The 22,315-nt window shown below is 45.5% G+C and overlaps 6 non-coding genes and 2 pseudogenes across 6 annotated transcripts; all 8 read right to left on the bottom strand.

Moving 5' to 3' along the window:
* Window positions 1-3,202: 3,202 nt before the first annotated feature.
* Window positions 3,203-3,393, bottom strand: LOC130298731 (U2 spliceosomal RNA). The gene has a single exon (XR_008850038.1). It is a non-coding gene; the product is annotated as a U2 spliceosomal RNA (small nuclear RNA).
* A 2,088-nt stretch (window positions 3,394-5,481) lies between these two features.
* LOC130298743 (U2 spliceosomal RNA) lies at window positions 5,482-5,686 on the bottom strand (annotated as a pseudogene).
* Window positions 5,687-10,712: 5,026 nt separating this feature from the next.
* LOC130298693 (U2 spliceosomal RNA) lies at window positions 10,713-10,845 on the bottom strand (annotated as a pseudogene).
* A 2,092-nt stretch (window positions 10,846-12,937) lies between these two features.
* LOC130298729 (U2 spliceosomal RNA) lies at window positions 12,938-13,128 on the bottom strand. Its single transcript, XR_008850037.1, has one exon. It is a non-coding gene; the product is annotated as a U2 spliceosomal RNA (small nuclear RNA).
* Window positions 13,129-15,221: 2,093 nt separating this feature from the next.
* Window positions 15,222-15,412, bottom strand: LOC130298727 (U2 spliceosomal RNA). Its single transcript, XR_008850035.1, has one exon. It is a non-coding gene; the product is annotated as a U2 spliceosomal RNA (small nuclear RNA).
* A 2,092-nt stretch (window positions 15,413-17,504) lies between these two features.
* On the bottom strand, window positions 17,505-17,695 carry LOC130298726 (U2 spliceosomal RNA). Its single transcript, XR_008850034.1, has one exon. It is a non-coding gene; the product is annotated as a U2 spliceosomal RNA (small nuclear RNA).
* Window positions 17,696-19,784: 2,089 nt separating this feature from the next.
* Window positions 19,785-19,975, bottom strand: LOC130298725 (U2 spliceosomal RNA). Its single transcript, XR_008850033.1, has one exon. It is a non-coding gene; the product is annotated as a U2 spliceosomal RNA (small nuclear RNA).
* Window positions 19,976-22,059: 2,084 nt separating this feature from the next.
* LOC130298724 (U2 spliceosomal RNA) lies at window positions 22,060-22,250 on the bottom strand. Its single transcript, XR_008850032.1, has one exon. It is a non-coding gene; the product is annotated as a U2 spliceosomal RNA (small nuclear RNA).
* Window positions 22,251-22,315: the final 65 nt, after the last annotated feature.

Here is a 22,315-nt window from a genome sequence, read left to right as displayed (position 1 = left end):
AAACAGATGCCTCCGAAACAGACTCCGCCTTCTCCCCCTCTGCCACCAAAGCATCCGGAACAGACCTAGAAATGGAAGGAAAAACAGGGGCAGACTCTGCTTCACTGGTCAGCACGCTAACCTCTGCATCGCCTGCCCTGGCAGCATTGGAGTCCTCAGGAACTGTCCCACCTCGAAGAGCCATTGCATATGATCGGGGTGCCCCGGACTGGTAAGTGGGGCAACTCCTAGCCAGGTGATCCGAAGAACCACAGAAATGACACTTGCGTTTCTCGGGACAGTCTGCAGTGCGGTGATCAGGCTTGTGGCAGTTCCTGCAAACTTGCCCGGTTGTACAGTTCTCTCTGGTATGACCAAAGCAAAAACAGTCCCGGCAAAAACTTGGCATCCCCGGGTAGTGCAGAAACCCCCTGTTGTTCCCTATCGCAAAGTTCTGCGGGGGGTGACAAAAACCTTCAGCACCACCCTCGGGGGCAGGCCTAAACTCCACCCAAAAACGTCTCATGCCTGTGAAAGTCCCCAGGATGTTATTTTTCCTCTCCGCACCAGAAACAGACACACAATACCTTCTTAGAAAGGTCTGGATCTCCTCATCCCGCACAAAAGGGTTGTACATATGCACTACCACTGGAATTTTCTTAGGCCGAGCCTCGCAGGAAATGAATCGGATCCCTTGTAGGTCAGGGTGAGAAGCATTCTCCTTACTCCGGTAGAGACAGGTACGGAGATCATCCAGGTTGTAGAAGGTCACGTCAAAGAATCCTTGGCTGGGAAAGACCTGGACACAGAAGATGGAAGCATGCGGCATCCTCAGCACTCCCTCCACGACCTTCTGCTGGACATGCAAAATCCCGTAGGCACTCCTCTTTTCCTCCTCGATAAACAGCCGTACTGTATTAGGAGCGTTCGGCGCATTAGCCATCCTCTCCGGCAGACCCGTCCTCCGATGATCACCTTCCCGTTATCCTGGGACTAAGCCCTCTCCCCAATAGCAGCAGGTGGGTGAAGCCCAGGCAATAAACCTGGGCGATCCCACAAGGCCGAGGAGAGGGGTACCCGAATACCTTAGGGCAAGACACTTGATCTTAGCCAAAAGGCCGAGAAGCGATAACCGTGAAAGGGGCGGGCCCAACAAGGTCCCCTTCATGGGCACTATCACTGCTTGCTGTCAGGGAGGCTGCCAGACAATTTTCCATGCACACTCTGGGCTGGGGGGCAGTCAACCACCAGTACACACAGCAGAACCTAAACCCATACCATTATTGCTAAGCAGCAAGACAGGGGCCCATTGCACTCCCACGGGGCCTTTTTAAATGCAATCCATAACCCGGATTTGCCAGGAACCCTTCTTACTCCTCCTACTTGCATGTGACACTGGGCTTAGGATCTGCATAGGAAACACACACACAAGCACACACCTACCTTTGTTGCCTGCAGATGCCTCCTTGGCTGTCCCCAAACGGTATCAAACCAACACCCACGGGAAGCTGTAAGCATAGAGGACATGCCTGCACCCCATTGGACTTACCTGTGTGGGTTAAATCCGGGTTATTTGACAACCTATGGCGGTGATGGTTCTGCTCAGGCAGAGCAGTGCTGATGCTCCTCATAAAGCTGTCGCTGCTGTGAAGGTTCTAGGTGACATCACAAATCCCTTTGGTTACATACACAACAAAGCTGGGTTGTTGTTGTTTACACTCTGCAAGGCCTGTGGAAGTGAGTGACATCATAGCACTGTAGTTCTGAGGGTTCAAGATGGATGCAACAATCTCCTGTTGCTTCTATGAAGGCCGTAATAGACGACATCACCAAACAGCTCCATAGTCACATACACAGCAAAGGAGAGATGTTGTTTACACCTAGTGATGTCAGTGGTATTGAGTGACATCACAGCACAGTGCTAAGGCTCCTGGGCCTGGACACAGCAGCGGCTGCAATATCTCAACGGAGAATACGTTTATATCTATGTGTGTGTGTGCGCATATATATATATATATATATATATATATATATATATATATATATATATTTCTCCGCCGAAATCACTTTTAAACCCATTTCCACCTTTTTTTCCCTTCTCTTCCTCTTACTTTTTTTTCACGTTTTTTTACGTTTTTCTCCTTTTCGCCTCTTTTCTGGGCGTATTATTCTTCTTTTTCTTCTTTTTTTTCGTCTAATGCATACCCCATCAGTGCAGCAATGCTTATTCAATACCGCCAGCAGATGGAGACACTGGGGGATAATTTTCTAAGGATTTATACTGATTTTTCCTGTCTGAATTTGTCGCACAGAAAGTTGCAGGCCAAATATGTGTGACATTTCTGCGACTTTAGCTTCTAGAGCATTTTTACAACATTATACATAGGTGCTGAATACATAAAAAGCGACTGTTCAGCGACAGACAAGTCGCATCGGCTGAAAGTAGGCCAGAATGTCAGTCCATGTTGGAGCAGGTTTAGATACAGTCTAAAGCATAGATCTCAAAGTCTGTGCACAGAATTTAGCAAGGGCCTCGCACCTTCTGATGCATCAGGTAGGTGCACAATAGCATAGCCTAACCCTCTGTACTTTGGTCTATATTGATGCGGGACATAGACAGCCAGCTGATGACCAATCCATTAGTGCAATGGATGGCTGGAAGCATTTGTCTTTGCCTTTGCAATACCACAGAAGCAATGCATGGTCAATGTACAGCAATGACACACCTGTGTGAACAGCCAGGAGACCCCCCCCCCCCCCATGTTATGTTACATAGTTACATAGTTAGTACGGTCGAAAAAAGACATATGTCCATCACGTTCAACCAGGGAATTAAGGGGTAGGGGTGTGGCGCGATATTGGGGAAGGGATGAGATTTTATATTTCTTCATAAGCATTAATCTTATTTTGTCAATTAGGAACATTCAGCACCCACCCGCTATCAAGGCAGCTGCCTATCATGTCATGCCCTACCTGCACAGGTGTGCTGGCTACTCAAATGATCCAATTAAGGAGGCCATTTAGTCAGCAGCAGCAGAAGTCCTGTGCCTGGACGCTCCAACAGGGGCCAGACACAAGCAGAAGCAGAAGCAGCAGAAGCAGCAGCAGCACCACCTTTTGTTTATTGGCTGCAGCAGCAGCAAGGCCCACAGGGCTGGCTAGCTGGCTAGCCAGCAAGCAGGTAGCAATGAAAGTAGGAATCTTTCTTTTTAACCCTGTAAGGGGGTGGTGCACTGTACCCGAAGATACTGCCATATCGGGTCAATGCATAGGGCGACGGAAGCAAGCTTCGAAATCGGCCCCCGTTCTCAAAAATCCATTTAATATATGGTCCCCAGATAGGGGACGTATCAGATATTAAACTGATAAGAACAGATACTACACTTGATCTTAGCCAAAAGGCCGAGAAGCGATAACCGTGAAAGGGGCGGGCCCAACAAGGTCCCCTTCATGGGCACTATCACTGCTTGCTGTCAGGGAGGCTGCCAGACAATTTTCCATGCACACTCTGGGCTGGGGGGCAGTCAACCACCAGTACACACAGCAGAACCTAAACCCATACCATTATTGCTAAGCAGCAAGACAGGGGCCCATTGCACTCCCACGGGGCCTTTTTAAATGCAATCCATAACCCGGATTTGCCAGGAACCCTTCTTACTCCTCCTACTTGCATGTGACACTGGGCTTAGGATCTGCATAGGAAACACACACACAAGCACACACCTACCTTTGTTGCCTGCAGATGCCTCCTTGGCTGTCCCCAAACGGTATCAAACCAACACCCACGGGAAGCTGTAAGCATAGAGGACATGCCTGCACCCCATTGGACTTACCTGTGTGGGTTAAATCCGGGTTATTTGACAACCTATGGCGGTGATGGTTCTGCTCAGGCAGAGCAGTGCTGATGCTCCTCATAAAGCTGTCGCTGCTGTGAAGGTTCTAGGTGACATCACAAATCCCTTTGGTTACATACACAACAAAGCTGGGTTGTTGTTGTTTACACTCTGCAAGGCCTGTGGAAGTGAGTGACATCATAGCACTGTAGTTCTGAGGGTTCAAGATGGATGCAACAATCTCCTGTTGCTTCTATGAAGGCCGTAATAGACGACATCACCAAACAGCTCCATAGTCACATACACAGCAAAGGAGAGATGTTGTTTACACCTAGTGATGTCAGTGGTATTGAGTGACATCACAGCACAGTGCTAAGGCTCCTGGGCCTGGACACAGCAGCGGCTGCAATATCTCAACGGAGAATACGTTTATATCTATGTGTGTGTGTGCGCATATATATATATATATATATATATATATATATATATATATATATATTCTCCGCCGAAATCACTTTTAAACCCATTTCCACCTTTTTTTCCCTTCTCTTCCTCTTACTTTTTTTTCACGTTTTTTTACGTTTTTCTCCTTTTCGCCTCTTTTCTGGGTGTATTATTCTTCTTTTTCTTCTTTTTTTTCGTCTAATGCATACCCCATCAGTGCAGCAATGCTTATTCAATACCGCCAGCAGATGGAGACACTGGGGGATAATTTTCTAAGGATTTATACTGATTTTTCCTGTCTGAATTTGTCGCACAGAAAGTTGCAGGCCAAATATGTGTGACATTTCTGCGACTTTAGCTTCTAGAGCATTTTTACAACATTATACATAGGTGCTGAATACATAAAAAGCGACTGTTCAGCGACAGACAAGTCGCATCGGCTGAAAGTAGGCCAGAATGTCAGTCCATGTTGGAGCAGGTTTAGATACAGTCTAAAGCATAGATCTCAAAGTCTGTGCACAGAATTTAGCAAGGGCCTCGCACCTTCTGATGCATCAGGTAGGTGCACAATAGCATAGCCTAACCCTCTGTACTTTGGTCTATATTGATGCGGGACATAGACAGCCAGCTGATGACCAATCCATTAGTGCAATGGATGGCTGGAAGCATTTGTCTTTGCCTTTGCAATACCACAGAAGCAATGCATGGTCAATGTACAGCAATGACACACCTGTGTGAACAGCCAGGAGACCCCCCCCCCCCATGTTATGTTACATAGTTACATAGTTAGTACGGTCGAAAAAAGACATATGTCCATCACGTTCAACCAGGGAATTAAGGGGTAGGGGTGTGGCGCGATATTGGGGAAGGGATGAGATTTTATATTTCTTCATAAGCATTAATCTTATTTTGTCAATTAGGAACATTCAGCACCCACCCGCTATCAAGGCAGCTGCCTATCATGTCATGCCCTACCTGCACAGGTGTGCTGGCTACTCAAATGATCCAATTAAGGAGGCCATTTAGTCAGCAGCAGCAGAAGTCCTGTGCCTGGACGCTCCAACAGGGGCCAGACACAAGCAGAAGCAGAAGCAGCAGAAGCAGCAGCAGCACCACCTTTTGTTTATTGGCTGCAGCAGCAGCAAGGCCCACAGGGCTGGCTAGCTGGCTAGCCAGCAAGCAGGTAGCAATGAAAGTAGGAATCTTTCTTTTTAACCCTGTAAGGGGGTGGTGCACTGTACCCGAAGATACTGCCATATCGGGTCAATGCATAGGGCGACGGAAGCAAGCTTCGAAATCGGCCCCCGTTCTCAAAAATCCATTTAATATATGGTCCCCAGATAGGGGACGTATCAGATATTAAACTGATAAGAACAGATTTTTTTTTTTAACTTGACTACCCTTACGGGGGCAACTTTATTAAAAATTAAATAATGTTAACAAAGTTGTGCAAATATGTCAATAAAAACATTTACATATAAATAACATATTTACAACATATTAAAACATAAAATGGGCACTTGGTGGCTTTACAAGATAGAATTCCATTCTTTTAAAAACCATTTTCTAGATAAAAGCGGAAATCTCTTCTTGTCTAAAAGATAGTACTGGTACATTTCATAAAAACAGATAGATAAAATGTCCTTCACAGATAAAACCTCATGCTTGAACAATAAAATATTCCTGGCCTTCCACAGAGCTGCCTTCACACAGTTTATGATCTTCCATGCAATTGTCTCTTGAGTCCGTGTTGGGCATTCCAGGCAACCATAAAAAACCACTGCAATATTTAAGTCTTTTAGTCCAGTTATCCTTTTTACCAGAGGGAGTATCTTTGTCCATATTTTCTGTGAGTAAAAACAAGTCCATATTAGATGGTGCACGGTCTCCTCTTGTCGGCATCCCTCCCTCGGGCAGGTTGCAGAGTTGGATAATCCTCTTCGGTGCTGGAATGCCCGGCATGGAAGACACTCGTGTGCGCAGCTCCAGGCCAGGTCCTTCTGTGAATTAAAAAGATAATTAATACTCAACATCTTCCAAATCTGTATACACTTCTGTTCGTTAAAATTTTTGATGGGAGTCACGGTACTGGTTTCTTTTATTTCCTTTAGTAGTTTTTTGCTATTGCACAGATCCTGAACACTTTTACCTTTAAAATTATATAAGTTTAAAATTTTTCCTAAAATCATGTATTGAGGGGGTAAATTCAAAGAATAAGGGCAACTTAAAACTGTAGAAAACCAGCCGTTCCTCCGCATAAAATAACCAGTATTAAAACGAACAAAATAAGACCAGTAGCTATCTTTAAAAACAGTAGTAAAACACATGCTAAAAAACTTTATTAAAAGGAAAGCTTTAAAATCTGGAAAATCCTTACCGCCCCTGGAGTTCGGTTTTATCACAATTTGTCTCTTTAATTTTTCGCTCTTAGAACTCCAAAAGAAAGTAAAACAAGCTTTTGTTATTTTCTTTAGAACCATTTCGGGGGGTGGGAAAACCAGACTTAAATACAATAAAATAGGTAAAAGCACCATTTTTGTAATTAAAACCTTCCCTTCCATTGTAAGTTCTCGCATGTTCCACATACATATTTTCTTATTTATTTTTTGAGCCACCAAGTCCCAGCTATTAAAACCATTATTAGACTCGTCAAAGGAGACACCTAAAATCTGCACCGACTCAGACACAGGGACGGGCACATCATACAAAGGCATTCCGCCTATGTTTAAAATGTTACTTTTGTTAAAATTGACTTTAAAACCGGAGGCACAATTAAAATATTGAATCTGTTTTAGCGTCTTCTGAAGCGATGGGGTGTCCCTGCAAAACACCGCAACATCGTCCATGTACCCCACTACCTTCGCCTCTAGTCCCCCTCCTCCTGGCAGGGGGACTCCATGGATCTGCTTATCCTTTCGTATTGTACATAAAAGAGGCTCTATTGCGCAAATGAAGAGTAGTGGGGACAAGGGACACCCCTGCTTCACTCCGGAATTTAAAATCACGCCCTGTGTCTTAAAACCATTTACTAAAATTTTACTAGTACAGTTATCATAAAAAGCTCTAAGAGACAATAAAAAGCCATCAGGTATACCCATTTTCTCTAAAACCTTAAAAAGATAAAAATGCGACACCCTGTCGAAAGCTTTTTCAAAATCTATGGATAAAACCGCCAGCTTTCCTTTTCTTAATTTGGTGTCGCTAATTACATCCTTTAAAAGGTTTAGGTTCTCCCATAAACTCCTCCCAGGCACCCCACAGACTTGGTTTGTATGAATTATTTTATGGATTACGTTCTTTAAGCGGTTAGCACACAGTTTCGCCATTATTTTATAGTCGCAGTTCAGAAGGGTGATTGGTCTCCAGTTTTTGAGTTCCGACCGGTCTCCCTTTTTGAATAGCAGGGAGACATCACCCTTCTTCCATGAGCCTGGGAGGATTTTAGACTTAAAGACTTCCGTAAAAAGGGAGAACAAATCTTCTTTTAAAATACCATAAAAAGTAACATAAAATTCAATGGGTATACCATCCGGCCCAGGCACTTTACCTGTTTTAAAACTCTTGACGGTCTCTAAAATCTCCTGCTCTGAAATATTCTGCAATAAAAAAGACTGTGAGACAGGATCTAAAAAATTGGTGATCTCCTTTAACGAGTCATTCATAAAACATTCATCAATGTGTTTTACATTAAAAAGATCCGCATAAAACTCTTGCACCTTTTTTAAAATACCCTGTACATCATTCACTCCTTCAATGTTTTCTATTAACCTTCTATTTTCATGTATTTTCTTAAAAAAATACCTGGAGCAGGTCTCGTTTTCCTCAAGATGCTGTATTCGAGACCTAAAGATAATTTCTTTTCCTTTCTGCTCCAGGCACTTAGTTATTTCTTTTTTAAGATCATGTACCTCCTTCTCCACCTCCATCCCATGTGCTCTGAATTTGTACAGGGTTTGCAGACGAGTATTTAGGATATTATAAAATTCACGTTTTTCTTTAGCTTTCCTAACCCCAACACGGATAAAAAATTCTTTTATTTTTAGTTTCATTTTTTCCCACCAGATACTGGTGGGAGTGTTGGGGTCTTTTACTCGTCTGCATTCCTTGTAAAAGGTGATAAAATCTGATAAAACCTGCGGATCTTCTAAAAGGGACACGTTTAACTTCCAGGCATTCCTACCAGTTCTCCTTTTAAAATCACTTTTAACTTTAAAATACAATAATTTATGGTCAGAAAAAACATTGGTAAAAAGATCACAGTTAAAAGGCAGTACTTGATAAGAACAAAAAATAAAATCTATCCTGGAGCTACAGCTTGCATTGCTCCAGGTAACACCGTCTTCCTCTGGTACGTTAAAATTACATTTTTTAAAAACATCAGTGAGATTAAAATCTAAAATCAAGTTTTTTAACATAAAAGACGTCTTATCATAGTTCCTACTCACTGCGTTCGAAAAACGGCGTTCTCCCCTTAAAATACAATTAAAATCACCTGATAAAACAAGAGGACTAGAATTGTTAATAAAAAGGGGTAAAATCTCCAACATTTTTATTCTTTCATTCTTATCAGGAGAACCATAAAAATTTAAAAACTGCCATTTAATACCATTAATAAAAGCGCTGACCAATAAAATTCTGCCTGGTAAAATTTCGTTAAAACTCTCAATTAAAACGTTCCCTTTAAAAAGTATGGCGACCCCTGCTGATCTGGACTCATTTGATCCAGACCAGACTGATGGACCGTGCACCCAATCATCTTCATATTCTTTATAATTTAATCTGTGCGGGATGCCACATTCCTGCAGGAAAAGGACGGAAGCAGCAAAAACCGACAAGTAATTAAATAGGGCAACCCTTCTTACTCTGGCGCTCACACTTCTCACGTTCAAGGACAGACCGGACAACTCAGCCATGGGAATGTACAAGAAAACGTCTTACACCTCTGATTCCCCCTCCGAAGCCTCATACCCCCCAAAATCTGACTCAATTGTACGCATAGAGGAAGCAGGAGAGGAGGCACCATCACTCAGCCGACCCCCCTCCTCCATCATGATTGAGGCATAGTTGTTCTCGGGCATCCTGGCAATCAGGGCTCCAGACTCATTGGGTTCTTCCACCTCTTGCCCCTCCATAGGGGTCGGGTGTTCACTTAGTTCCGTCTCTGGTACCTCAGAGACGGTCACCCCTGAAACCTCCTCCTGGCAGGGAGGAGGGGGGGTATCCCCTATGGGGACCTGTGGAGGAACGTCACTTGGGTTCCCTGCATCCGCAGGTACTTCCATCGGCTCCCCCTGGACCGCCTCCGAATAGAGTCTTCTGGAGCCCCTCCGCCTTTTAACCTTCACCTCTCCACCCGGATCATCGCTCTCAGGGGGACCCTGAGCCAGAGGTTGCTGAGGAGCGGATTCGGCCGCCGTCCGCTCCTCTCTTAACCCAGCATGCTCCTGGGGGCCAGTTTTTTCACCACTTGCACGTTTTTTGGCCATCCTCTGCTCTTTAGAGTCCCCTCCTTTTGCCTGAGGGGGGTCTTTCTCCTTCTCCATCTCACCGCTTACCTCTTGTGGGGGGGTAATCACTGGCTCTGCTTGCCTCGGCTGGTGTCCCGGTTGCTGTCCTTGCTGCCTCCAGGGTTGCCACTGCTGCTCCGTCCTATGTCTGTGGGGACAAGAGGAGAAAAGGTGACCGAATTGTTGACAGAAATTGCACCTCCCTCCTCTTGTGCATTTCTCTGTCTCGTGCTGTGTGCTACCACATTTTTTGCATGTACTTTCACAGTTTTCTTTTGTGTGTCCATATCTGTGACACTTCCTGCAGTAGCTTGGCATCCCCGCATAAAAGAGGTCGCCACACATATTATTTATTTTAAAACGAGCTGGTGGTAGTTGTATTCCCCCTGGCAATCTGTCATCTTTTTTGCATGTAACCTGAAATCTCCACTTAGATGTCCAGATGCCACAGCTGTTCATGATTTTTCCTCTGCACTCAACCTTACTAAAATAGACTTGTAAAAACAACTCAACATCGTGTAGGTTGGCGAAAGGGGAATACATCTTTACTACCACCAGCTTAATATCGTCTAGAACGTGCTCAATAATCCGGACACCCTGAAGCTTTTTGTCTTTACTCGCAGCAGCTCTGGTAACAAAATCTCTGTGGATGCCATTTTGTGTGAACGTCACATCAAAAATTTTACGCTTCGGGTAGTCCTGGATTGCCAATATCTCGCCCTTCTGTATTCCGAAAACTCCTCCGAGCACGTCCTCTACTACGAATTTCAAATCGTCCGCCCTTTTGGTATCATCCGTGAGAATGACTCTCACGGTGTTTTTGATCCTTGCGTATGCCGGCACAGAACCTGGATCCGGATCATCATCCATGGTTCTAACCTCTCTCCACCCGAAGGTCTTGAGAGGCGATCGCTACTCGTTACCCTGGGACTAGGCCCTCTCCCCAATAGCAACAAGTGGGTGAAGCCCAGGCAATAAACCTGGGCGATCCCACAAGGCCGAGGAGAGGGGTACCCGAGTACCTTCTGACCAGATCTCCTGTATTACTACACTTGATCTTAGCCAAAAGGCCGAGAAGCGATAACCGTGAAAGGGGCGGACCCAACAAGGTCCCCTTCATGGGCACTATCACTGCTTGCTGTCAGGGAGGCTGCCAGACAATTTTCCATGCACACTCTGGGCTGGGGGGCAGTCAACCACCAGTACACACAGCAGAACCTAAACCCATACCATTATTGCTAAGCAGCAAGACAGGGCCCATTGCACTCCCACGGGGCCTTTTTAAATGCAATCCATAACCCGGATTTGCCAGGAACCCTTCTTACTCCTCCTACTTGCATGTGACACTGGGCTTAGGATCTGCATAGGAAACACACACACAAGCACACACCTACCTTTGTTGCCTGCAGATGCCTCCTTGGCTGTCCCCAAACGGTATCAAACCAACACCCACGGGAAGCTGTAAGCATAGAGGACATGCCTGCACCCCATTGGACTTACCTGTGTGGGTTAAATCCGGGTTATTTGACAACCTATGGCGGTGATGGTTCTGCTCAGGCAGAGCAGTGCTGATGCTCCTCATAAAGCTGTCGCTGCTGTGAAGGTTCTAGGTGACATCACAAATCCCTTTGGTTACATACACAACAAAGCTGGGTTGTTGTTGTTTACACTCTGCAAGGCCTGTGGAAGTGAGTGACATCATAGCACTGTAGTTCTGAGGGTTCAAGATGGATGCAACAATCTCCTGTTGCTTCTATGAAGGCCGTAATAGACGACATCACCAAACAGCTCCATAGTCACATACACAGCAAAGGAGAGATGTTGTTTACACCTAGTGATGTCAGTGGTATTGAGTGACATCACAGCACAGTGCTAAGGCTCCTGGGCCTGGACACAGCAGCGGCTGCAATATCTCAACGGAGAATACGTTTATATCTATGTGTGTGTGTGCGCATATATATATATATATATATATATATATATATATATATATATATATTTCTCCGCCGAAATCACTTTTAAACCCATTTCCACCTTTTTTTCCCTTCTCTTCCTCTTACTTTTTTTTCACGTTTTTTTACGTTTTTCTCCTTTTCGCCTCTTTTCTGGGCGTATTATTCTTCTTTTTCTTCTTTTTTTTCGTCTAATGCATACCCCATCAGTGCAGCAATGCTTATTCAATACCGCCAGCAGATGGAGACACTGGGGGATAATTTTCTAAGGATTTATACTGATTTTTCCTGTCTGAATTTGTCGCACAGAAAGTTGCAGGCCAAATATGTGTGACATTTCTGCGACTTTAGCTTCTAGAGCATTTTTACAACATTATACATAGGTGCTGAATATATAAAAAGCGACTGTTCAGCGACAGACAAGTCGCATCGGCTGAAAGTAGGCCAGAATGTCAGTCCATGTTGGAGCAGGTTTAGATACAGTCTAAAGCATAGATCTCAAAGTCTGTGCACAGAATTTAGCAAGGGCCTCGCACCTTCTGATGCATCAGGTAGGTGCACAATAGCATAGCCTAACCCTCTGTACTTTGGTCTATATTGATGCGGGACATAGACAGCCAGCTGATGACCAATCCATTAGTGCAATGGATGGCTGGAAGCATTTGTCTTTGCCTTTGCAATACCACAGAAGCAATGCATGGTCAATGTACAGCAATGACACACCTGTGTGAACAGCCAGGAGACCCCCCCCCCCCCCCCATGTTATGTTACATAGTTACATAGTTAGTACGGTCGAAAAAAGACATATGTCCATCACGTTCAACCAGGGAATTAAGGGGTAGGGGTGTGGCGCGATATTGGGGAAGGGATGAGATTTTATATTTCTTCATAAGCATTAATCTTATTTTGTCAATTAGGAACATTCAGCACCCACCCGCTATCAAGGCAGCTGCCTATCATGTCATGCCCTACCTGCACAGGTGTGCTGGCTACTCAAATGATCCAATTAAGGAGGCCATTTAGTCAGCAGCAGCAGAAGTCCTGTGCCTGGACGCTCCAACAGGGGCCAGACACAAGCAGAAGCAGAAGCAGCAGAAGCAGCAGCAGCACCACCTTTTGTTTATTGGCTGCAGCAGCAGCAAGGCCCACAGGGCTGGCTAGCTGGCTAGCCAGCAAGCAGGTAGCAATGAAAGTAGGAATCTTTCTTTTTAACCCTGTAAGGGGGTGGTGCACTGTACCCGAAGATACTGCCATATCGGGTCAATGCATAGGGCGACGGAAGCAAGCTTCGAAATCGGCCCCCGTTCTCAAAAATCCATTTAATATATGGTCCCCAGATAGGGGACGTATCAGATATTAAACTGATAAGAACAGATACTACACTTGATCTTAGCCAAAAGGCCGAGAAGCGATAACCGTGAAAGGGGCGGGCCCAACAAGGTCCCCTTCATGGGCACTATCACTGCTTGCTGTCAGGGAGGCTGCCAGACAATTTTCCATGCACACTCTGGGCTGGGGGGCAGTCAACCACCAGTACACACAGCAGAACCTAAACCCATACCATTATTGCTAAGCAGCAAGACAGGGGCCCATTGCACTCCCACGGGGCCTTTTTAAATGCAATCCATAACCCGGATTTGCCAGGAACCCTTCTTACTCCTCCTACTTGCATGTGACACTGGGCTTAGGATCTGCATAGGAAACACACACACAAGCACACACCTACCTTTGTTGCCTGCAGATGCCTCCTTGGCTGTCCCCAAACGGTATCAAACCAACACCCACGGGAAGCTGTAAGCATAGAGGACATGCCTGCACCCCATTGGACTTACCTGTGTGGGTTAAATCCGGGTTATTTGACAACCTATGGCGGTGATGGTTCTGCTCAGGCAGAGCAGTGCTGATGCTCCTCATAAAGCTGTCGCTGCTGTGAAGGTTCTAGGTGACATCACAAATCCCTTTGGTTACATACACAACAAAGCTGGGTTGTTGTTGTTTACACTCTGCAAGGCCTGTGGAAGTGAGTGACATCATAGCACTGTAGTTCTGAGGGTTCAAGATAGATGCAACAATCTCCTGTTGCTTCTATGAAGGCCGTAATAGACGACATCACCAAACAGCTCCATAGTCACATACACAGCAAAGGAGAGATGTTGTTTACACCTAGTGATGTCAGTGGTATTGAGTGACATCACAGCACAGTGCTAAGGCTCCTGGGCCTGGACACAGCAGCGGCTGCAATATCTCAACGGAGAATACGTTTATATCTATGTGTGTGTGTGCGCATATATATATATATATATATATATATATATATATATATATATATATTCTCCGCCGAAATCACTTTTAAACCCATTTCCACCTTTTTTTCCCTTCTCTTCCTCTTACTTTTTTTTCACGTTTTTTTACGTTTTTCTCCTTTTCGCCTCTTTTCTGGGCGTATTATTCTTCTTTTTCTTCTTTTTTTTCGTCTAATGCATACCCCATCAGTGCAGCAATGCTTATTCAATACCGCCAGCAGATGGAGACACTGGGGGATAATTTTCTAAGGATTTATACTGATTTTTCCTGTCTGAATTTGTCGCACAGAAAGTTGCAGGCCAAATATGTGTGACATTTCTGCGACTTTAGCTTCTAGAGCATTTTTACAACATTATACATAGGTGCTGAATATATAAAAAGCGACTGTTCAGCGACAGACAAGTCGCATCGGCTGAAAGTAGGCCAGAATGTCAGTCCATGTTGGAGCAGGTTTAGATACAGTCTAAAGCATAGATCTCAAAGTCTGTGCACAGAATTTAGCAAGGGCCTCGCACCTTCTGATGCATCAGGTAGGTGCACAATAGCATAGCCTAACCCTCTGTACTTTGGTCTATATTGATGCGGGACATAGACAGCCAGCTGATGACCAATCCATTAGTGCAATGGATGGCTGGAAGCATTTGTCTTTGCCTTTGCAATACCACAGAAGCAATGCATGGTCAATGTACAGCAATGACACACCTGTGTGAACAGCCAGGAGACCCCCCCCCCCCCCCCCATGTTATGTTACATAGTTACATAGTTAGTACGGTCGAAAAAAGACATATGTCCATCACGTTCAACCAGGGAATTAAGGGGTAGGGGTGTGGCGCGATATTGGGGAAGGGATGAGATTTTATATTTCTTCATAAGCATTAATCTTATTTTGTCAATTAGGAACATTCAGCACCCACCCGCTATCAAGGCAGCTGCCTATCATGTCATGCCCTACCTGCACAGGTGTGCTGGCTACTCAAATGATCCAATTAAGGAGGCCATTTAGTCAGCAGCAGCAGAAGTCCTGTGCCTGGACGCTCCAACAGGGGCCAGACACAAGCAGAAGCAGAAGCAGCAGAAGCAGCAGCAGCACCACCTTTTGTTTATTGGCTGCAGCAGCAGCAAGGCCCACAGGGCTGGCTAGCTGGCTAGCCAGCAAGCAGGTAGCAATGAAAGTAGGAATCTTTCTTTTTAACCCTGTAAGGGGGTGGTGCACTGTACCCGAAGATACTGCCATATCGGGTCAATGCATAGGGCGACGGAAGCAAGCTTCGAAATCGGCCCCCGTTCTCAAAAATCCATTTAATATATGGTCCCCAGATAGGGGACGTATCAGATATTAAACTGATAAGAACAGATACTACACTTGATCTTAGCCAAAAGGCCGAGAAGCGATAACCGTGAAAGGGGCGGGCCCAACAAGGTCCCCTTCATGGGCACTATCACTGCTTGCTGTCAGGGAGGCTGCCAGACAATTTTCCATGCACACTCTGGGCTGGGGGGCAGTCAACCACCAGTACACACAGCAGAACCTAAACCCATACCATTATTGCTAAGCAGCAAGACAGGGGCCCATTGCACTCCCACGGGGCCTTTTTAAATGCAATCCATAACCCGGATTTGCCAGGAACCCTTCTTACTCCTCCTACTTGCATGTGACACTGGGCTTAGGATCTGCATAGGAAACACACACACAAGCACACACCTACCTTTGTTGCCTGCAGATGCCTCCTTGGCTGTCCCCAAACGGTATCAAACCAACACCCACGGGAAGCTGTAAGCATAGAGGACATGCCTGCACCCCATTGGACTTACCTGTGTGGGTTAAATCCGGGTTATTTGACAACCTATGGCGGTGATGGTTCTGCTCAGGCAGAGCAGTGCTGATGCTCCTCATAAAGCTGTCGCTGCTGTGAAGGTTCTAGGTGACATCACAAATCCCTTTGGTTACATACACAACAAAGCTGGGTTGTTGTTGTTTACACTCTGCAAGGCCTGTGGAAGTGAGTGACATCATAGCACTGTAGTTCTGAGGGTTCAAGATGGATGCAACAATCTCCTGTTGCTTCTATGAAGGCCGTAATAGACGACATCACCAAACAGCTCCATAGTCACATACACAGCAAAGGAGAGATGTTGTTTACACCTAGTGATGTCAGTGGTATTGAGTGACATCACAGCACAGTGCTAAGGCTCCTGGGCCTGGACACAGCAGCGGCTGCAATATCTCAACGGAGAATACGTTTATATCTATGTGTGTGTGTGCGCATATATATATATATATATATATATATATATATATATATATATATATATTTCTCCGCCGAAATCACTTTTAAACCCATTTCCACCTTTTTTTCCCTTCTCTTCCTCTTACTTTTTTTTCACGTTTTTTTACGTTTTTCTCCTTTTCGCCTCTTTTCTGGGCGTATTATTCTTCTTTTTCTTCTTTTTTTTCGTCTAATGCATACCCCATCAGTGCAGCAATGCTTATTCAATACCGCCAGCAGATGGAGACACTGGGGGATAATTTTCTAAGGATTTATACTGATTTTTCCTGTCGAATTTGTCGCACAGAAAGTTGCAGGCCAAATATGTGTGACATTTCTGCGACTTTAGCTTCTAGAGCATTTTTACAACATTATACATAGGTGCTGAATACATAAAAAGCGACTGTTCAGCGACAGACAAGTCGCATCGGCTGAAAGTAGGCCAGAATGTCAGTCCATGTTGGAGCAGGTTTAGATACAGTCTAAAGCATAGATCTCAAAGTCTGTGCACAGAATTTAGCAAGGGCCTCGCACCTTCTGATGCATCAGGTAGGTGCACAATAGCATAGCCTAACCCTCTGTACTTTGGTCTATATTGATGCGGGACATAGACAGCCAGCTGATGACCAATCCATTAGTGCAATGGATGGCTGGAAGCATTTGTCTTTGCCTTTGCAATACCACAGAAGCAATGCATGGTCAATGTACAGCAATGACACACCTGTGTGAACAGCCAGGAGACCCCCCCCCCCCCCATGTTATGTTACATAGTTACATAGTTAGTACGGTCGAAAAAAGACATATGTCCATCACGTTCAACCAGGGAATTAAGGGGTAGGGGTGTGGCGCGATATTGGGGAAGGGATGAGATTTTATATTTCTTCATAAGCATTAATCTTATTTTGTCAATTAGGAACATTCAGCACCCACCCGCTATCAAGGCAGCTGCCTATCATGTCATGCCCTACCTGCACAGGTGTGCTGGCTACTCAAATGATCCAATTAAGGAGGCCATTTAGTCAGCAGCAGCAGAAGTCCTGTGCCTGGACGCTCCAACAGGGGCCAGACACAAGCAGAAGCAGAAGCAGCAGAAGCAGCAGCAGCACCACCTTTTGTTTATTGGCTGCAGCAGCAGCAAGGCCCACAGGGCTGGCTAGCTGGCTAGCCAGCAAGCAGGTAGCAATGAAAGTAGGAATCTTTCTTTTTAACCCTGTAAGGGGGTGGTGCACTGTACCCGAAGATACTGCCATATCGGGTCAATGCATAGGGCGACGGAAGCAAGCTTCGAAATCGGCCCCCGTTCTCAAAAATCCATTTAATATATGGTCCCCAGATAGGGGACGTATCAGATATTAAACTGATAAGAACAGATACTACACTTGATCTTAGCCAAAAGGCCGAGAAGCGATAACCGTGAAAGGGGCGGGCCCAACAAGGTCCCCTTCATGGGCACTATCACTGCTTGCTGTCAGGGAGGCTGCCAGACAATTTTCCATGCACACTCTGGGCTGGGGGGCAGTCAACCACCAGTACACACAGCAGAACCTAAACCCATACCATTATTGCTAAGCAGCAAGACAGGGGCCCATTGCACTCCCACGGGGCCTTTTTAAATGCAATCCATAACCCGGATTTGCCAGGAACCCTTCTTACTCCTCCTACTTGCATGTGACACTGGGCTTAGGATCTGCATAGGAAACACACACACAAGCACACACCTACCTTTGTTGCCTGCAGATGCCTCCTTGGCTGTCCCCAAACGGTATCAAACCAACACCCACGGGAAGCTGTAAGCATAGAGGACATGCCTGCACCCCATTGGACTTACCTGTGTGGGTTAAATCCGGGTTATTTGACAACCTATGGCGGTGATGGTTCTGCTCAGGCAGAGCAGTGCTGATGCTCCTCATAAAGCTGTCGCTGCTGTGAAGGTTCTAGGTGACATCACAAATCCCTTTGGTTACATACACAACAAAGCTGGGTTGTTGTTGTTTACACTCTGCAAGGCCTGTGGAAGTGAGTGACATCATAGCACTGTAGTTCTGAGGGTTCAAGATGGATGCAACAATCTCCTGTTGCTTCTATGAAGGCCGTAATAGACGACATCACCAAACAGCTCCATAGTCACATACACAGCAAAGGAGAGATGTTGTTTACACCTAGTGATGTCAGTGGTATTGAGTGACATCACAGCACAGTGCTAAGGCTCCTGGGCCTGGACACAGCAGCGGCTGCAATATCTCAACGGAGAATACGTTTATATCTATGTGTGTGTGTGCGCATATATATATATATATATATATATATATATATATATATATATATATTCTCCGCCGAAATCACTTTTAAACCCATTTCCACCTTTTTTTCCCTTCTCTTCCTCTTACTTTTTTTTCACGTTTTTTTACGTTTTTCTCCTTTTCGCCTCTTTTCTGGGCGTATTATTCTTCTTTTTCTTCTTTTTTTTCGTCTAATGCATACCCCATCAGTGCAGCAATGCTTATTCAATACCGCCAGCAGATGGAGACACTGGGGGATAATTTTCTAAGGATTTATACTGATTTTTCCTGTCTGAATTTGTCGCACAGAAAGTTGCAGGCCAAATATGTGTGACATTTCTGCGACTTTAGCTTCTAGAGCATTTTTACAACATTATACATAGGTGCTGAATACATAAAAAGCGACTGTTCAGCGACAGACAAGTCGCATCGGCTGAAAGTAGGCCAGAATGTCAGTCCATGTTGGAGCAGGTTTAGATACAGTCTAAAGCATAGATCTCAAAGTCTGTGCACAGAATTTAGCAAGGGCCTCGCACCTTCTGATGCATCAGGTAGGTGCACAATAGCATAGCCTAACCCTCTGTACTTTGGTCTATATTGATGCGGGACATAGACAGCCAGCTGATGACCAATCCATTAGTGCAATGGATGGCTGGAAGCATTTGTCTTTGCCTTTGCAATACCACAGAAGCAATGCATGGTCAATGTACAGCAATGACACACCTGTGTGAACAGCCAGGAGACCCCCCCCCCCCCATGTTATGTTACATAGTTACATAGTTAGTACGGTCGAAAAAAGACATATGTCCATCACGTTCAACCAGGGAATTAAGGGGTAGGGGTGTGGCGCGATATTGGGGAAGGGATGAGATTTTATATTTCTTCATAAGCATTAATCTTATTTTGTCAATTAGGAACATTCAGCACCCACCCGCTATCAAGGCAGCTGCCTATCATGTCATGCCCTACCTGCACAGGTGTGCTGGCTACTCAAATGATCCAATTAAGGAGGCCATTTAGTCAGCAGCAGCAGAAGTCCTGTGCCTGGACGCTCCAACAGGGGCCAGACACAAGCAGAAGCAGAAGCAGCAGAAGCAGCAGCAGCACCACCTTTTGTTTATTGGCTGCAGCAGCAGCAAGGCCCACAGGGCTGGCTAGCTGGCTAGCCAGCAAGCAGGTAGCAATGAAAGTAGGAATCTTTCTTTTTAACCCTGTAAGGGGGTGGTGCACTGTACCCGAAGATACTGCCATATCGGGTCAATGCATAGGGCGACGGAAGCAAGCTTCGAAATCGGCCCCCGTTCTCAAAAATCCATTTAATATATGGTCCCCAGATAGGGGACGTATCAGATATTAAACTGATAAGAACAGATACTACACTTGATCTTAGCCAAAAGGCCGAGAAGCGATAACCGTGAAAGGGGCGGGCCCAACAAGGTCCCCTTCATGGGCACTATCACTGCTTGCTGTCAGGGAGGCTGCCAGACAATTTTCCATGCACACTCTGGGCTGGGGGGCAGTCAACCACCAGTACACACAGCAGAACCTAAACCCATACCATTATTGCTAAGCAGCAAGACAGGGGCCCATTGCACTCCCACGGGGCCTTTTTAAATGCAATCCATAACCCGGATTTGCCAGGAACCCTTCTTACTCCTCCTACTTGCATGTGACACTGGGCTTAGGATCTGCATAGGAAACACACACACAAGCACACACCTACCTTTGTTGCCTGCAGATGCCTCCTTGGCTGTCCCCAAACGGTATCAAACCAACACCCACGGGAAGCTGTAAGCATAGAGGACATGCCTGCACCCCATTGGACTTACCTGTGTGGGTTAAATCCGGGTTATTTGACAACCTATGGCGGTGATGGTTCTGCTCAGGCAGAGCAGTGCTGATGCTCCTCATAAAGCTGTCGCTGCTGTGAAGGTTCTAGGTGACATCACAAATCCCTTTGGTTACATACACAACAAAGCTGGGTTGTTGTTGTTTACACTCTGCAAGGCCTGTGGAAGTGAGTGACATCATAGCACTGTAGTTCTGAGGGTTCAAGATGGATGCAACAATCTCCTGTTGCTTCTATGAAGGCCGTAATAGACGACATCACCAAACAGCTCCATAGTCACATACACAGCAAAGGAGAGATGTTGTTTACACCTAGTGATGTCAGTGGTATTGAGTGACATCACAGCACAGTGCTAAGGCTCCTGGGCCTGGACACAGCAGCGGCTGCAATATCTCAACGGAGAATACGTTTATATCTATGTGTGTGTGTGCGCATATATATATATATATATATATATATATATATATATATATTTCTCCGCCGAAATCACTTTTAAACCCATTTCCACCTTTTTTTCCCTTCTCTTCCTCTTACTTTTTTTTCACGTTTTTTTACGTTTTTCTCCTTTTCGCCTCTTTTCTGGGCGTATTATTCTTCTTTTTCTTCTTTTTTTTCGTCTAATGCATACCCCATCAGTGCAGCAATGCTTATTCAATACCGCCAGCAGATGGAGACACTGGGGGATAATTTTCTAAGGATTTATACTGATTTTTCCTGTCTGAATTTGTCGCACAGAAAGTTGCAGGCCAAATATGTGTGACATTTCTGCGACTTTAGCTTCTAGAGCATTTTTACAACATTATACATAGGTGCTGAATACATAAAAAGCGACTGTTCAGCGACAGACAAGTCGCATCGGCTGAAAGTAGGCCAGAATGTCAGTCCATGTTGGAGCAGGTTTAGATACAGTCTAAAGCATAGATCTCAAAGTCTGTGCACAGAATTTAGCAAGGGCCTCGCACCTTCTGATGCATCAGGTAGGTGCACAATAGCATAGCCTAACCCTCTGTACTTTGGTCTATATTGATGCGGGACATAGACAGCCAGCTGATGACCAATCCATTAGTGCAATGGATGGCTGGAAGCATTTGTCTTTGCCTTTGCAATACCACAGAAGCAATGCATGGTCAATGTACAGCAATGACACACCTGTGTGAACAGCCAGGAGACCCCCCCCCCCCCATGTTATGTTACATAGTTACATAGTTAGTACGGTCGAAAAAAGACATATGTCCATCACGTTCAACCAGGGAATTAAGGGGTAGGGGTGTGGCGCGATATTGGGGAAGGGATGAGATTTTATATTTCTTCATAAGCATTAATCTTATTTTGTCAATTAGGAACATTCAGCACCCACCCGCTATCAAGGCAGCTGCCTATCATGTCATGCCCTACCTGCACAGGTGTGCTGGCTACTCAAATGATCCAATTAAGGAGGCCATTTAGTCAGCAGCAGCAGAAGTCCTGTGCCTGGACGCTCCAACAGGGGCCAGACACAAGCAGAAGCAGAAGCAGCAGAAGCAGCAGCAGCACCACCTTTTGTTTATTGGCTGCAGCAGCAGCAAGGCCCACAGGGCTGGCTAGCTGGCTAGCCAGCAAGCAGGTAGCAATGAAAGTAGGAATCTTTCTTTTTAACCCTGTAAGGGGGTGGTGCACTGTACCCGAAGATACTGCCATATCGGGTCAATGCATAGGGCGACGGAAGCAAGCTTCGAAATCGGCCCCCGTTCTCAAAAATCCATTTAATATATGGTCCCCAGATAGGGGACGTATCAGATATTAAACTGATAAGAACAGATACTACACTTGATCTTAGCCAAAAGGCCGAGAAGCGATAACCGTGAAAGGGGCGGGCCCAACAAGGTCCCCTTCATGGGCACTATCACTGCTTGCTGTCAGGG

Source organism: Hyla sarda, unplaced genomic scaffold, assembly GCF_029499605.1.
Source record: "Hyla sarda isolate aHylSar1 unplaced genomic scaffold, aHylSar1.hap1 scaffold_1013, whole genome shotgun sequence".
Taxonomy (NCBI): Eukaryota; Metazoa; Chordata; class Amphibia; order Anura; family Hylidae; genus Hyla; species Hyla sarda.
The sequence above is the reverse complement of the archived record's forward strand: the minus strand, read 5'-3'. Positions and strand labels throughout refer to the sequence as shown.